Source organism: Propithecus coquereli, unplaced genomic scaffold, assembly GCF_000956105.1.
Source record: "Propithecus coquereli isolate 6110/MARCELLA unplaced genomic scaffold, Pcoq_1.0 Scaffold67, whole genome shotgun sequence".
Classification (NCBI taxonomy): Eukaryota; Metazoa; Chordata; class Mammalia; order Primates; family Indriidae; genus Propithecus; species Propithecus coquereli.
Window position 1 is genome coordinate 8,247,590 of NW_012152729.1, and position 19,046 is coordinate 8,266,635.

A 19,046-nucleotide genomic window follows, 5' to 3' on the forward strand; every position below is an offset into this window, starting at 1 on the left:
TTATGTTCATATTCCCAGCACTAGCATGGTATATGATACATCTTAGATGCTCAAAAATATTGGAAGAGTTGGGATGATTAGAAAAAGTATGTAAGAAAGGGATAGAGGGATCCACAAGACAGTGAGCATAATTAAAAGGAATAAAGAGGAAAAATCCAAAGGAAAATTTTTACAGTTGCTGAGATTTATAAGGAGTATGAGTTATTTTGAGCTACTTTGGAAAAAACCAAAGAGAAGCAAGCTAGTGAATTGAGCTGTTTTTTGGGGGTGGGGGGGGCAGATTATTTAGCACAGCTGCAACGAATTCCTTCAAGTTTAAAAGGGAAGACTCTGATGTCAATTGCTGAGGATGAAATCTCATTGACACTTTTATTATCTGTTACCTCAGCAAGTAGCCTAACCTTTCCAAGAGGTAATTTCCTCATCAGTAAATAATTTTGGCAAGTAGTCCATAGCACTGATGTGAGGATCGCATGGGAGAGTGGATACAACATACTTTATTCAGGACTGGAACATAACAACAGTTTACATATGCGATGTTATTACTCCTTTGTTACGATATTATTATTCAAAAGAAACAACTCAGAAAAAAAATTCTAAAGTAAGAGAATGAGATTCAAAGCAGAAAGACAGAAAATAATACTTGTTCTACCTTTTCTGCCAAAAGCTAGACGGTAGAGGAACACCCAATCTAGCTAGCTCCAGATGATAAGAAGCAGAGTGGTCTGCCCAATTCCTTACAAGATATGATGGTGCAATGAAGGAAGCATGGGCTTTGGAATTAGAAATGTCTGGCTTGGACCCCTCCTAGGGATCAAAGCAAGTTACTTCATTTTCGCATCTTAAAAATTTAGGCATCTTGTCAGAAGTCATCGGAAAACAACAGATAAAGCACATCTTGCACATCCTAGATGCTTTCTCAACCTCAGACATTTTCGATGTATATCTTCACAGTGCACAGTGACATAGAGAAATATTAATAGAATTTGGTGTGAGCCATTACAGGGTAGGCCCACTGCCATGAGGAATTGGCCCACAGTATATACAGCTAAATAGCAGTCCAGCTGAATTTGATTAACTGTATACCCAAATTTGAATGTATTTACTGCCACTCATAACGTGTTCTGTCCAAGCCACAAGTGCACACAAAAAAGGAGGAATATTTACAAGTGTGAACCCTCTAACGAAGGAAAATTCTAGGATAATTTTTAAATTGATTCAGAGGAAAGCATTTTTAAACCAAGTTTACATTATTTTTATTCACGTATTTATTGAAATTCTCTCAATATGGGTAGAATATTACCCTTCTGAAGTCATCATATTTCTGACACTCACAAAATGCTACCAAAGATCTAGTGCAAAGGGTTCCTTAAGTAAATTTGTGTTAAAATTGTACGCATCATTTTATACTCACAGCAATCTGTCTTAGGTCAGGTTCTGTAGAAGCAGAGTGTATTCCTGTATATGTGATTTCTTTAGAGAATGATATCAGGAGGAACTGGGAGAAGGTGATGGAAGTAGAATAGGACAGGGAAGAGGCTAAGCAAAGATGTAAGTTCAGCGAAACTCTCACCATTGAGAAGAAGTGAATGATCTCATGGGAAACTCTGGAGCATGAATGGTATCACAGCATTGTCTCACTGTGTAAACCCCGTATCAGTTAGTAATTGGGTACAGTCTACTCCTGAGGGTGGGAAATAACCCCCTGCGCTAGGAGGCTTTGATTATTCAAGGTAGGTCTCCAAAGAAGAGTACAGTCACAAGCCAACACAACCATTATGCACAGAAATGAGGGATAGGTGCGCTTGCCCAGTAAAGCACGTCTATGTAGGACCCCCACAGCACCTACTGTAATTCGTGCCTTGCATTTCTTAGACCTACCTGCTTATCACATTCAGTTCCCTCTTTTTCATCACAGCTTCCCCAAGATTATGAATAGCTACAATTTCTGGGTAAATGTATAGCCTCAGCTGCTACAGTTGGTCCTGCTATAATATATCTGCACTTCTACCTCCTTGTGATGATCAGGACCATTTATGCTTACCAGCTTGGTAACTACTTTCTTTGCATTCAGGTTTACTGGCTTGAGTAGCCTAAAGTGATCACATGGCTACTGTAACTTTAAGTTATGTGGGACTCTAGCTTCCTCTGGAAGCCGGTACTTCTAAACCCACAAAGCCTAGAGTTGTCGGGACAAGAAGAGCAGATTAACACCAGGTTTGGTGGCTCACGTCTATTATCCTAGCACTCTGGGAGGCCGAGGCAGGAGGATTGCTTGAGGCCAGGAGTTCCAGACCAGCCTGAGCAAGAGCGAGACCCAGTCTCTACAAAAAAAAAATAGAAAATTGTCTGGGCTTGGTGGTGTGTACCTGTAGTCCCAGTTATGCCAGAAGCTGAGCTAGGCTGACGCCACGAGCTCAGGAGTTTGAGGGTGCAGGGAGCATCTCAAAAAAAAAAAAAAAAAAAGAGCAAATTATTAAACTGGGTCACTGGAAGTGATAGTGAGCAGAGTATTTTCTACTTCCATTTCTTGGTTTCCGGGTCTATATATTCAAACTAATGGGCATATCACACCATACCATGGCCATCGACACAAGTCGTATATTGCACTGTGAAGGATAGCACCTATTCTCACAGGGATACCCATTGTAATATGGTACCTTAGCTGTGTCTTCTAGAGGTCATTCTGCCACTCTGGATTGTATGTATGGTAGGAAAAGATACTGTGAGCAGTTTTTGACAGGCCTCCATAGGTAAGTTACCTGTAATATATCTGTATTAGTTTTCTCACCCTGCCATAACAAAATACTGTAGACTAAGGGACTTAACAGAAATTTATTTTCTAAGAGTCTGAATATTAAAAGTCCAAGATCAAAGTATTGTCAGTGTTGGTTTCTGGTGAGGCCCCTCTTCTAGCTTGTAGATGGATGCTTTCTTGTTTGACCTCCTTACGTGACCTTTTTTTCTGTGTGTGCAGAGAGAGAGAGAGAGATCTTTTTTCATTTCCTCTTATTGTAAGTATGCCGGTCCTATTGGATTAAGGCCTCATCCTTATGAACTCGTTTAACCTTAATTGCCTCCCTAAAGGGCCTGTCTTCAAATACAGTCACATTGGGGGTTAGGGTTTCAACATACGAATTTTTTTGCGGGGGGAGGGTGGAATTCAGTCCATAACAACACCTAGGATTTAGAGCAAGGCCATGCTATTGGCAACAGAGAACTATGTACCATTGAAACTCATCTCCAGTAGAGAGTAAGAACCTGACCAGGAAAAATCAACAGAACATGCCACCAGAACTCCCTATGCTGAGTTGGGTGTAGCAGAACCACTAAATCATAGTAGTCGGCCAGGCAGAAATCCGTCATAATATAGAAGTGATAAGTCTGCAGTTGGGCTCAAAGAGCTCCAGGGGGCATAGGTGAGCCGTACAAAAAGGTAGCCTGGATCTTCATGTCTCCCTTCACTGTTACACTGACACCTTTCTCTAATTTCACACCTGTGGCCTTATATTGCGTTATCTAGTACAAGCTGAAGGGGTAAGAAAAATTATGAGCTTATTGCACAAATGGCTTGGCTGGGTATATTGGTGTGATCTGAAAATTGATTGATACATCACTATAGCCCCATTGGTGGGTGTTGGAGTTCTGAAAGATGGTGATAAGAAGAAATCTTCACAAAGGGCAGAGTTTTTGGTGGGTCACCAACAGAGTCTAACACAATAAACATTTTCAATGTGAGTTTGTTTCCCTATTTTTCATAGTAGGAAGCAGAATCTCTGAATAATTTGCACAGGGTCTGAAAACATCTAAGCAAGATTATAAAACAAATTCTCCCATATGACTCAAAATCCATGCTTTCCCCCACCCCACCTTTTGCATAATATCTGGGAGAAAGAAACAGAGAGAAAGAGAGCATCAGAGATCCTGGGCTCTTCTAAGAACTCAAATTAATGAAAATACAGCAAAAGAGAATTACAACTAGCCTTTCTGTGGGCAATAGAAGCAGGTGAAGACTAGAGCCCTGGTTCCACTCTAGGGATGTAGAAACTTATGAATTATTCACTCCATTTTCATAAAACTTTTACCAATTGCTTCTTTTAGGACTGAACCTATGCTTTATAAATTGTAGCCCTTACAATGTAAATGAGATATATGTATGTTTGTGTGTATATATATATAAAACTTATATATCACATATATATGCTATAATACATGCATGCGCACACACACACATGCACACATATGTTCCAATTCAACAGCTTTGCCAGCTTCCAAGAAGCAATGTGGGGTAACACAGTAGGGGATGAAGTGTATTAGGTCACCTCTTGGAGCCTCAATTTCCTGAACTTTCTAATGGAAATATTAAGAATTATATTTTACATGGTTACTATGAGGATCAAGTTAAATGATATTCACAAAAAAGCATAGTAAAGCAAGTGTTCCATAAAGGGCCAAGCTGTGAACTTCCTATGTACTGGGCTAAGTCTGTTTGCTCGCAGATTTATCTCTAGTTCTTTCAGTAGAGAGGCACTCAATAAATATCTGTTAAGGTATATTAAAAATTAATAAATATTAGTAATTATTAATATGTCTAAGGTAGTGAGACACTCATATGAGAAGTCTACAGATTATTTATCTTTCTTCTATATAACAAACTTTGGTAGTATTAATCACCTATTTCTATTTAAATAAATTTTAAAAAACATTTCTAATTATGCCATTATTTTCTTAACATGATGAGCTTATAATTATAGCAGTAATTGCATAACCTTTTCTCACGTAAGGGAATTCCAGACACATACCAAAGTGACTTTCTAAAACAATATCTGAAAATAAACCAGTGTACTCCGTTTAATTTTGTTTTGCTTTTGAGAAAAAATTTATGAAATAATTATTTTCATCACATGATTTCAATTAGAACTCCAATTGCTAACCATATTTACATAAACAAACAAACAAATCAAGCCAACAAAATAAAGTTGCGGCAGTGTGTTTGAAAAAATGCTGCAACCATTCTCTTCCTGTATCCACTTGATTTTGCCAAATGACTTGGCAACGTGCCCCCACAAAGGGAATGTCCACTTCCCTACCTCTTAACTTGGCTTAACTTATGAATCTTTGTCAATAGAATCAATGGAAGTGACACTGAAAAATTTCAAGTGTCGAATGCCCTTGCCTTCTTCTATTCTCTCTCTTGAGACCCAGCCTCTGCCATTTAAACAAGTCTGCATTAGAACTATTCAATGCTAGATAAAGAGAGCTTCACATCCTTAGCTGAGATCTCACACATCAGAAAGAGTCTGGCCAAATCAACAAAGCCACCTATTTGGCCCACAGCTGACTAAAGTTACCAACCCACCGAGTTATTAGTTTAAACACATAGTTGTTATTTGAACCCAGTAAATTTGGGTGTTTGTTTCACAGCTAATAGCTAACCAAGACAGAGATACATGGGGATATTGATCATCTACCAAAGTGAAAGAATGGGTTGGTTCGAGAGCAGGGATTCAGGTATGTCTGAATTTCTGCCCCACCTGTGGTTGTACATTAAAAACTTAGATCCAGGCAGGGTGAGATGGCTCCCAAGTCCCAGCTACTTGCGAGGCTGAGGCAGAAAGATTGCTTGAGCCCAGGAGTTTGAAGCCAGCCTGAGAAACATAGTGAGACATTGTCTCTACAAGAAATAAAAATTAGCCAGGCATGGTGGCATGCATCTGTAGTCGCAGCTGCTTGGGAGGCTGAGGCAGGAGGACCAGACTGTTTGAGCCCAGGAGTTTGATGTTGCAGTGAGCTCTAATGACACCACTATACTCTAGTCAAGGGACAGAGTGAGACTCTATCTCAAAAAAGAAAAAAACGAAAAACAAAAAACTTAGATCCATATATATCATTAAATAAAATATTTTACAAAAACTTCTCCAAATAGCTCCATGTCTTGTTTCCTCAGTTCCTTTAGATCCCTACTCAATTGTCACCCTTACAATGAGACTTTCCTGGGACACTTTAAGATAGTACAAAAACTGTTATCTTTGCCCTCCATTTATTCCATAGCACTTATCACCACTTAAGTTCACGTATTTATTTGTTTTTCTGTACCTCATTACTAAAAGTTGGGCTTCCTGAGGGCAGAGATTTTATGCTTTTTGCTCATGGTTTGATTCCTAGTGCTTAGTATGTACTCAATAAATATTGATGTAATAACTGAATAAAATCAATATTCTACAACCAAATTTCCCAATATTATCCCATTTATCCATAAGCTCTCCCAAATATCCACTATAGAAGAGACTGGAAAAAATGTTCCAGTGATTGCTAAATATTTAATGGATTATCTTGAAACATAGTTTTCTGAGAATACAAATTAAAGAACCCTATGCTTTAATCTTTAAATCACTAATTATTCTAAAATTATTTGCCTTTTTTAGAAAAGGAAGAAAGTGTTGTGGGTTTTTTTTTTCTTTTAGTTTTTTAGGTAGAATTCTTTTCATATTAAAGCTGCATATATAAACCTAGCTTTCCTGTGGTTCTTTAATAAAATCATGACTCTTCAGTGTGGCAATTAACAGGTCTCAATATACATAACGGATAATATGTCATTGGTTAAAAACTCCCTTTAAAATCTCACTTGAACAAACAATGGGTAAAAGGATAGGTTTTTCAGACAGACATGATAGATCACAATGCTCTGGTTAAGTGACTTTATAACTTTGGGGAGACAGATCTGGTTGGCTAGAAACACTAATAGATAGAAACATAATTATCACATAAAACCTATAAAACTCAAAATGAGTTGCTCTTAATATGGCTTCCCCTCCATGGCCAGTAAGCAAACCTCCGTTCTACCAGAGGAATACATCATAAAGCCATCTGGATTATTGGAGAAAAGAGCATTCAAGTGACTTAGATTAACCCGAGCCTTATTTTCCGAGGGAGTAGCTCCAACCATCCAGCTAAAAAGGATGTCAATTTAGAACTCAGTTTGATGTGAAGGGAAAGAGAAGATTGAGATAATTAATTGGCATCTGACCATGTTTAAAGAGTGGGAAGGTTTGGGATGGAAAACAATCTCAGTAAATTGCATTATAATTATGAGAAGAAAACAAGGTCTATCTCATTGCCTGCAGGGAGCAAGAAATAAAGAGTCAGTGTAACTTTATTCTTTACGAGGTGCTCAGAGTCTGCAAAACATTATTGCTGTTGTCATCAGTTCAGAAAAAAGTGATATATTAAAGAAGACTATAAATCTAATTTGTTATACTAGATACCTATAATGGATGTAAAGCCATATATTTGTCTCCTTAAAAAAAATAATTTCTGTGATAGATTGTTTGCAAAAATAGCCACACTTTCACTTTCTGTATTAAAGCCCTTTTACAGTATGAATTTGCAGTTTTTCCCATAAAAAATGAGTGTCTATTTCTCCACCCACTGATTCTGAGGTATCTATGCCTTGATTTGTCCAAAAGAATAGGGCAGATGTGACGTCATGCTAGTTGACCTCCTGAGGCCTTGCAAACTTCTACTTATTCCCTTAGATTCCCACTGTGCCATGAGAACAAGACTTTGGAGAATGATTGAGTTAGAGTACAGTTTTCCCAGCCAAGGCTTTGTATGTGAGAGGACACTCAGTTATTAACAGAAAAGCCAGTAAGAACTGATCCATAGGTCTGACACTGAATGAATGTTATTACTATGTGTGCACTTAAGTGTTGATCAGTTAATACCAATTTGATGGTGAGTACATGTGGTGCTTGTTTTTCCATTCTTGGGATACTTCACTTAGTAGAATGGGCTCCAGCTCTATCCAGGATAATACAAGAAGTGCTAGATCGCCATTGTTTTTTGTGGCTGAGCACAACTCCATGGCATACATATACCACATTTTATTAATCCACTCATGTATTGATGGGCACGGGTTGTCGTGCAGATGGGAGGGAGGAGGCAGGGATGGGTATATTCACACCTAAAGGATGTGGCGCGCACCGTCTGGGGGATGGACACTCTTGAAGCTCTGACTCGAGTAGGACAAGGCCAATATATGTAACCCAAACATTTGTACCCCTGTAACATGCTGAAATTAAAAAAAAAATTAAAAAAAAAGAACGAATCCGCAGGGAACCATTGATAGAGGTAGTGTACTGTGCTCCACTGATAATAATTCATACTGGCTCAGGCCAAAAGAACTGCCCATCTGACCTGCAGACTATGAGCTAATGAATAGTTATAGTGGTAAGCCACTAAGTGGTTTTGTGGTTTGTTATGTCACAGTAGTTACTAATTAGACATCAAACATGAGAAATTAGAAATGTGGCCCAAATTTTTAACACAAGGACAAAACATTTCAATTATAATAAAAACCATCCACCATCAGGCACTAGAGAATTTGTGACCTTACTAATGGAATAAGATAAGATGACTAAAAAAAATACTTTGTTATTTGGTTAAGAACATGGTGGCCATATGCATTCTTATCCCCATGCCCCAGTCAATAGTGTAAGAAACTCTGTCCTCAAAATCTGTTATACCCCAGCATCTATCAATATTTCAACATGTTGAAGGTACCAATGCATGTAAGTCAACTTTTTTATGTAGATGTCTGCTAGACCTTGCTCCTAAACCAAATTGGGTACTTGAAGTGTAAAAGGTACCCTGCAACATAGAGTTGTTATAGAATAATACAATATCAAAACTTTAGTATCATTTCAAACATTTGTTCATTTGGAGAAAATGGAAATCACACTTGAACTTGGAAACACCAAGGTACAAATCTAAGACTTTTTCTTCTGATGCTTTAAATTTTTCATTATTTGTTCTGTGCTTAGGCGATGGAGTCCAAATGGCATGGGCTCTTATCTATGATGCCAGGCTTATCTCCCACCATTCCTCCCACGTACCCACATGCACTTTGGTCATATTAATTTGCTAACAGCTTGCCAGGCTTGTGCTGATCTATCGCACCACAATAACTTCGCTTTTATTTCTTCTTCTTCTTCCTCAAATGAACTTACCTGAAAGCTTTCATGTCAATCCTGAAAGTCCCTCTTCATTCCTTCCATTACATCTCACAGATAAGGTAAGTTGTGAAGACCTCCTGAGTCCCCAGAGAATTGAGGTGTTCCCTCTACTGTGCTTCCATTGAACTGTGCATGCTCTTCAGGTGTAGCATGTGTCACACTTTATTGTAATAATTGCTTCATATATCTGATTCCTCAATTAAAAATAACCATATGCCCTATCAGGATATATATCATGGCACTATCTTTCTGTATAGGATGGTTTCTCCAAACTATGCCTTCTTGGTTTCAGGTCAACAACTTCACTAAATATGAATATCATAATGCATTAGCATTTATGATTTTTTTAAATTTCATGTCTGAAAGGATCATGGGAGTAGGTGACCATTTAATGAGAATATATTGAATAATTTTATTTAGTGGTAACTGAGACCAACAGAGATGTAGAACAATACAGGATTAATTTCACAGACTATAGGAAGACTGTCTGGAAAATATCCAGCCATCATATCCATGTATCCATTGTATCCATGGCTGGACACTTCATGGACAGTCCTGGTATAAGGGGGCTTAGAAGGAATTGCAGTTCTATAGCCTCTTCCTTGCCAGGAATTTTAGATAATCAGTAGCATGTCGGGTGTAATATGGGCTTCATACCAAGAAATGTGAAGGGGAGACCCAGTATCTTCTTTATTGTGCTATTGGCTATTTCCAGGCTGGAGGTAAAGACATCTTAACAAATGCATGTAGAACTTAACAGGCCAGTGATTGATCTCCCTACTTTGAATAGTCTCTGCCCATTTCTTGGATTCATGTTCCAAGTCAGTCAGCAATTATGATGCATTCAGAATGTCCAAAGTCACCTTGGGAAGTATAAAGATGGTGCGAGTAGAGTATGCTTCCCAGCAGGGAGCTGTTTTTAACAAAATAGGGCTAATGGAACAAGTTAAAATATCAAATTTCCTTTTAAATATATTTAAGGTGTCAAAATTCATTTGTAAACTTTAAAAGTTGTGTGTTTGGAATGTAATTTATTTAAAAAATCTCAAATTATTAGAGATAAATGGTACCCTGAAGATCACCTTTTTTAAACCTTCCATTTTTCAGATGAAGGAAGGAAAACAACTGAGACAAGCTGACTAGATTTAAGTAAATAATGTGAATTAAATCACTAGACCTAGACTCTCATTCACCTTTTTCTAAGGACATTATTAAAAATAAAGGGTAAATTTTGAAGAAAAAGTAATTATAGAATTTTAATGGTCCACCCAAGATCTAGGAAAGAACTGTGAGAAAACTAGAGCAAATTACTATAAAAGCTTCCAATATCTATAACACATCCAGGTTGACATAAGCTATCTCATGAATAAGGCAGTCTTGAGTAGAGTTTGAGTAGAAGTGAATTATGAAAAGAAGTAAAAACTACAGATGAGGTATAGTAAATGTACATACCAAGAAAGCAGAAGCTTGAATTATTGATTTGAAAAATAAAGATATCCCTTTTTTCTCCTCTAACATACATCTTCACTTTATTTTCTCCATCCCTTTCCACATGAATCACACCTTCATGCACATTCTACAACTATCCTACCACTTATAAGGAGAATAATCATATATATATTTTTTAAATCACTTTCAGTTTCAGTTTTCTTATATGTCTATGGGACAATAATCACACATGGCTTCTCTCCTACTGCATGGTTTGTGCTGAAACTCAGTGAGAAAGACTGACCAACTGAAGTATAAAGGAGCAGTTAATAAACATGCTGGGATATGGTCCAAGAAGTTTCCTCTCAAGCCAGTGATACAATGCTAAAGTCTAGAGTTTCACTAGATTTAAAATTTTCTCTTAAATAAGATTATTATATCAGTCAATTACTCTAACATTTATTTCATTTGAATGGATCTGGTATCATCTATTTGAATATCTGATGTAATATAAGCAACAGCATCAGTAAAAATTCCTTGAGTCTATTTACCATATTTACACCTACTACTATATTTGGTCTTCACTGAATATGAATTCATAATATTACCAGTTATAGATGAGAACAAAATTTAATAAGGCAAGACCACTTCATCAGGATTATAAAACTCATCTGAAACCTTATAATTCAGAGTTTAGTCCAGATTTTAATTCAAGTTTTCCCTCTCTTATCTATATTTTTGACTCACACATACTCTGAAAAATCAGTGTGTATCAGTCATCTTTAACTGAGCACCTTATATATTTTATACTGATCGATACATTTATGCAAAAAGTCAGAATTATAAAATTTGAGAGAAAAAAATGTTAATATCATTTGGTCACCTAGAAATATTTGATCAGAATATATTTGCAAACATCACATGGATGCAAAATGATTTTTCCGTGTTTTCTCACAAGCAAACTTATTAAATTCCCTAAAGAGGCCATAATTTTCCCATATTAATTCTCAAAATGCTAACTTTAAGAATGAAAGGGTTATGCTAATAATGATTAGCATATGCAGTTAAAATTGGGATAAATGTTTCAAGACAATAAAACTCGAAAAGAATCTAAACAGCACTGAATTCCACAACTGTCTGGGGAAATCTGTGAATTAAGTATAGATCATCATCTCATAGTAACCTTTGATAGTTCTCATTAAAACTGCAGCAATAGAATCTGTTAGAGGCCTCCAGAGAGATATTATGTGTAAATGCAGAAATTAAAAAATGAATATTGAATGATCCTATTGAGAAATTAAGGCCATTCAATTGTGTTAATGGTAGTAGAGTATCATATCTATGTTTTTTTATCTGCTCCTCTAAAAAGAAAATGAAAGTCTGCATCTAATTTACAGATTTAATAAAACATAATTCAAATAATACCTATTTTGCATAATAATTAGCATTAGGATTTTTATAAAGTATTATATATAATGTGATATATATGTGTACATATTCCTGTATATATCACACACATACAAACATACTTACATGAATAAAATGTTACCTCTTTGGTCGTTTTACAAACAGAAGTTTACAATGGCAATGGCATTCAACTCAACTTAGCTCTTTTAGAATAATCTACATAATATATAATTTACCTTTTCAGGCCACAGCTCTACATAATACCAGATAAATAGGGCACTCTACTTGAAAAAAAATTTCTAGAGTGAAGAGAAGGAAACCTATTTTGTCACACATACACATTCACAGTTGCAGAGAAAATTAAATATAAAAAGACATCATAGATATTATCCAATTCTATTTAATCTTCTTTTAAATATGTAGTTGGGCCAGGTTCAAAGTGCTGAGTAAGCACAAGAGTATGTTGTTCACTGGAATCAGTGAAGAAATACTCTCTTTAAGGGGAAAACATTTGAACTGTGTAATCTAAGTTCATTAGGCATTGCCCAGACCACAGGGAGAAGAAGGAAGTCCAGACAGAGGAATATACAAGAACATTTTTGGAGAGCTCACCCTATATTTAGAAGGTTTCACCCCCAAAAAGAGGTCTTATTGGGTTTCCTTTTCTTTTATTCAATGTTTCAATTACTGGATTTAATTGATGATGAAAGTAAGTGCAGGTGAACATTCTATACCTGTCTGTAGTTATTCATGGAGAGACATGGTTCTAACAATGGTCATGGTGCTGTCTCCTGGTTCCAACATCTTAGGGTAAAATTTAAGACCTGAAGTGCTCTGCATTAGGCTTTCTAATTCTTGGCAACATTATAAACATGAATATAAAGGAGGGGGAGAACACCTTGAACGTTGCCAGGCAATTATTACGTGAATAAAAGCGCCTCGTATTTTAGGGCCAAATTATTCCTATCATAGCAAAGTCTCTTTATGAATTTGTTATATGAATTTCAGCTTCCAAAGCAGGTTTTATGGAAATGAAATGTTTATTTTTCCTTTCGTGGAAAGACATTTGGCTCACCATGAAGCATCTCTTCCTTTGTTGCATTTTTGATGACGCTTCATTTGGGGAAAGCAATTTTAAATCCAAAGTAAGTGTAATCATATTGATAAGCAGTGGTAAAACATCAGTCAGGCTTTGGGCCAGAAGCAATCTCTGAGACAAAACAGAAAACTAAGGCTTTCTACGTCAGCACCACTCTCTTCCTCTCCTCAACTGCAAGACCCAAAGCCAAAATCACCCTATCCACACACTTCCTCATCAATGTGTAAGCTGTTCCCCATGTGCACTGCGCTAATTTATTTAGGCTGCTTGCCTAAATACCAGAGCCAATGGGTAGTCAGATGCTCAGCACATCAAAATACCCTTTGTAAAATATTAGCAGAGCTATAAATTTGTCTGTTTTTTAATACTGTTAGGCAAACACACAAATTTAATGTAATCCACTGAAATGGACGCAAAGCATTTTTGTGATATTATGGGGCAGCAGTTCTTCCTTTTCCCCGCTCAAATGTTCAGTCTTTCTTGGTCCTTTTCTTCCCATTTTTTCATATCTTTTGTGTATCTGAGGACTCTCTGTGTCCCCAGACTGTAAAATCCTCATTGAACTCTAGACCCAGGGACCAGGAAACTTTTTCTATAAAGCATAGGATAGCAAATGCTTTGTACTGTGGGAACCATGTAATCTCTGTCTCAACTACTCAATTCTGCCATTGGAATTTACAATATGTAAGCAAGTGGGTGCATGTGGGTTCCAATGAAACTTTATTTACGAAAGCAGATAGTAGACTAGATTTGGCAGATGGACCAGGTTGCCTGCCAACTCTTGCCCACATCTAAGCTTTCTGAGGCTAGATGTTGGTGTTGTTTCTTTTTATTTTGATTTATACTGAATTATCGTAACAACTCCAGTTCTGTTTAATGTCATCATAGTCTATATGACTTATGACTGTTCCCTCAGTCTGAAATTCCCATGGACCTCCAACTAGCCTGAACTCACACTGCATCTATTATACTTCTGTTCAAACTTATTCTTGACTGTGACTCAGGAAGGACCTTGGTTCTATCGTTTATGATATAAATTTCACTATGTAGACTTAAGTGACCATTTCTTTTCACTCAAGTCTTAGTTTGCCTCTGCTGACCCCCACTTTCTCTGTAAGCATGCCAGACACTGTACTTGTGATATATCCTCTAACCTCATCCATCTGCTATTAATGCTTTAACTCACATACAAAGGATTATAGTGATTTCAAGTAGAAAACCTTTTAATCATCTCATTTAACATGAAGTCTAATGTAGGTGTTTCCAGGTTTGTTATAGTAGCTCATAAATACACTCAAGAACCGCAGGCTATTTTCACCACTCTGCTGGTTACTTCATAGATGCAGTTAGTTATTACAGCTCTAAGGATGCTCATACCACTGTATGAGGTAGATTTAAGGACCATGAAACTCTAGTTTATTTCAGAAACGGAAGTCCTCCAACTCATTTACATTTAATTCTCATTAGCCAAGAGTGGGTTATACGCTTACCCCTAGAGCAACAATCGGCAATGAAGAACTGAAATTATCAGTACACATTCAGATCAATTAGGATTCATTTCTTAGTGCTAAGAAGGAGTCTTGCCTTTCCTGAGAGTAAATGTACTTCCCTGACGACCTGGCCAAAATCAGTGTGGTTATTACCAGGTAGGAAAGGGCGTAGGGATAGCTGGGTAACAAATGGTGTTAGTTATCCCTTATAAGCAAACAGAAGCAGCAAATCCAAAGAAAAGGATGAGAACATGCATTTCAACCATTCACTTTCAGCATGACCTTGGATGTACTGCTCAACCTCTCTGTCTGCTTGAACTCCCTCCTGTGGAAAATGAGCTTGATAAAGTAGCATCTTAGATCTCATGGAAGTAGGAGGCATTAGAATATATCACTCAGCCCCAAGTACTCAACTCTGCATAGACCGGGTATAGATCGTAAAAAGTTTGATTAAAGAGTGTACTCAAATGACACTTCTGTTATTGCTGAAAGCTCAATAGAGGATGCTGTGTCTCGTCTGCAACCCACTGATTTTCTAAATTACCAATTTATAAAAGTTCTCTTTCAGAAACACTCTGCATAATGTACCTATTGTTCCACTTTTTCCTATTTTTGAAACAAATCAGCAGCAAAGAGACTTATTTCATTTACTTCCAAAGAAGGTTAGTTGTTTCAGAGAAAAAGACTGAGTGACCTTTTAGGTGTTATGTGCTGAGATAATGTAGTCATGACAAACCTGCCTTTGTGCAGTATCTTCCCGTGAAAAGGACTCTGAGAACCTTGGAAAATTCATCAAGGTAGGAGTATGGAGAACAGGAACAGGGGTGTTAGATTTAAGGATAAACAGTTTTGCAGGCGCCTGACTCTATTCACTGTAGTCTTTTCAGGAAGAAAATCTATTGAGGTCAGCAATGCGAAAAAAAGGAAAAAAAAAAAAGATGAATTCTTTTCACTCCTCTCAACTCTGTAACACTGAATTAAATTTCCCACTCCAACCAAAATGTAGAGTTGACAGCACTCAAGTCCAAATGACCACTTCTATGATTGGAGTGGCTGGCTGGGAGAAAGTCTCAAATTCAAAGGATGTGTTCGAGATTTCACCGACAGTGGGTTTAATGAAATCACAACAATCACTTCTGATCTTTGGATCAGTGGTTGCAAATGGTAAGATGCTGTTAGCATCATCTTGGCACATGTTCTAGACAGGTATGCCAGTTTATGCTGCAGGATTCTATCAGGTTGTAAAATAGGAAGGGAAATTTCCCTAATAAATCTGCTCACTTTAGCATCACCTCAAAGGAATGAAAGCAAATTCTACTCACATTTGCAGCCATCCCCTAATAATGGATTGAATGACCACTGTCTCCTCAAGCCTGTGCTAGAAAGTGGAGATGAAAACATGTATTAGTCAGTACAGTTTTTGCCCTTAGATCCCTTATTTATCTGTTTTTGTCCCTGTCTGTCTCCCAAATTAGTAATTCTGAAGTGATGAGGAAGACTTATCAAAGCAGGAGATTGTAGGACTGATTCTTGGAGGATGAAGAAACATCCCTGTTTAGAGAATCAGAAAAAACATTTAGGGCAGAAGAAACTTAGCATGTCTTGCTATAGACTTGAAATTATGATGGGGATTTGTGGATCGTGGAAAGCAGTTTGATTTGGTTTGATACACTGTGAGGGTTGTACAGAGAAGTGAGAAAACTGGTGGGAGATTAATCTTGGAGCATATTATCAAGGTCATGAGATTTTTTCTGAAGGCATAGAAAATGAAACAACCCTTTAATTACCTTTTATCACTGTAAGGGAATAATTCTCATTTGTCTTCCTATCCATGTCCACAGGGAGTATATAGCAAAATAAATAATTAGTGGTGTCAACCTAAATAACAAACAGAGAGAGGCTCTCTAAAGGAAAATATGTTTTGGGGGAACTACAGCAGTATAGTGAGAATTTGCATGTCATAGTAAACTATGTGCCCACTTCCTGAGATAAAGGAAAACAAATATTTTTAAAGGAAAAAAACAAGTAGGATTATACAATTGTTTTTGAAATAATTATCCTTGGCTACAAAGATCAATAACAAGGGTGTCAGCAGTTTGAGGTTGGACAGGCTGGACAGATGTCCTTGTAGAATAATCTTTAGTGTAAGGTTGCGATGGCCTTTGCACAAGGTTTTGGTTTTTGTAGTCGTTTGTGATAGTTTTTGTTACCAGGCGTACAGCATCAGAACCCTCTCTTCGTGGCTTTTCCAGCTCTATATGTCCGGGTTTACTTAACATTAGTGACTCCGTTTTTGATTCTGACAACTTTCACAGTGAGAAACAATGCAGTCATTTAATGGCAGAATATGCAATTTACCGGATATTCTAAATAGAGGTACCATGGATTCTTTTAATAAACATATGCCTAAATATACATAACATTCTTAGAGCTAAGTCAAATCATATGGCTAATTCCAGAAAAGTAGAAGACAAAAAGGTTAGAAAGAAGCAGAATAAAATAACTTTTTTTAATTTGCCATTTTTTATTTTGAATTAAAAATAATACTTTCTTATTTTATTGAATATGTATTAGCTACAGAAAATAATTTTTGGAAGAGAGGTATAAATACAAAATTGATATATATATGCATAACAGCTCCTTGTATCTGAATAACTTTATACCAAACAGTTTCACATCTTTTATCTCCGTAAACATTACAGCAGCCCAGTAGAGTAGACATGATAAATATCACTACGTTTTCCAATGGTCAGAGCCACGTAGCTAGTTCAAAATAAGAACTCAAGTTATTGGAATCATTTTCATTGTACTTTCTATGGGATAATAACATTAAATTCCCACATAACTTGTTAGCTCTTAGAGTAAAAGGGGGAAACAAAAATATATTTTGTATACCTTATAGACCAAAGTAACAACAAAAATGCTAATTTTTAGCTGTGTTAAGATACTTAGGCGGACTCAGAGAGGAAAAAGTAGGGGCTATGGGATTTTAGGAAACGTCTAATTCTGGAATATCTGGTGTAGGCTGATAGGCTGTTTCTGTTCTTTGAGTCAAAGGCTCAAAGGGTAACGTCAAAGTCCTCTGAGACACTCTACATAAATCTGAAATTTAGGAGCAGCATATAATCAAACACTTTGATGGCATGCTATTCCACTAATGTGGATTCTATACCTCCTTCCTTCAGCTCAGAGCAAAAACGATTAGGTAGAATGGGGTGAAATGACTATGCGGACAAGAAAAGGAGAAAAGGAAAAAAGGAAAATAAGAAATGGATTAAAACAGGAGGAAATCAGACATAGGATGGCTGGGAGAATGCCATGGGATGATGACAATTCAGTAGCCCCATCACCATCTAGAAAAACAATGAAAACTAGCAGTACTTGGGCCTCCACTCCCCGTGGTTGGCTCAAGGGTGGCATTGCTAACTGATCGTGCCACTCTTACCTACTGAGCCAAGAATACTTCTCATGAATATTCAATTAATTTTATCAGGTAGGTAAAATTTAATTTGCATATGTCATCTGGAGCTACTGTCATTTTGTTCTGCTGGAGCTCACATCTGTAATATTCTAAAGACTGCTCTCATACCAATAGTCCTTTATGGGGTGAGGCACTATAAGGCCTGCCCAGACTAGAGACATGAATCTTGGAGATTCAGCCATTACACCAGCAAAGATTCAGAAATTGCCTTCACTAAACTCATACACGTACCAGTAAACATACATATATACACTGTAAACATGCAGGCATACCCCCAACAGGAAACCACTGCACACAATATTCATGATCTAGTCTTTATGGCATTTTGTATATATGAGGTCTGTCCAGAAAGTATCCAGCCACCATGTGATATGAAAAATTATGAAAATTATGGCTGAATTCTTTCTGGACAGACCTCATAAGTCTAATATCTCAATCTGGAAAGAAATAAAGGTGAGAGAAAATAATCCATCGAGTCTTGAGAATTGTCAGAATGGGGATCCCAACTTTCATTCATTCTTATAATCTAGGCTTCCTTCAAATCCAGAGAGAAGGGAAACCTCATAATCCCATCTACTTTAACAAATGTTATATTGATCACTTCTCTGAGTTAGTCACAAGTCTAGACATCTCAAATAATGAGAGCCCAACCTCCTGAGTTAATGACTAGAGTTTTCTTTCTCTTGTTCATTCCTTACTACCCTCTGTGTGAAATGCTTTTGCTTATCTTTTAATACCCGCTTCATAGCTCCTCTCTCTATGAAGATTTCTCAGAGCCCTCACAGTGGATTTGTCAGGTTCTCTGTGCATCTGTACCCTGCCCTTCTGTTCTCCCACATACAAATCACACATTACTATAGTTTATTGCTTATGCATCTTTCAAAAGACATTACGTTTTCAAACACACACTCAAGAAAAGCTTGCAACTTTACTACAATGTATCATAACCTGTGCTGGACCAAAGTTGGAAAAAGAAGACAAACAAACAAACAAAACATGATCAATTGTCAAGTTCAAAGCACATCAGCAAGGTTAGAAAAGGGAGTTATTTTGAGCCTCAAGACTCTCTAGTGCCTATGAAAACTACGTCAAATAGAATCTCTCTGTGCCCTTGGCCATGGCTCCCC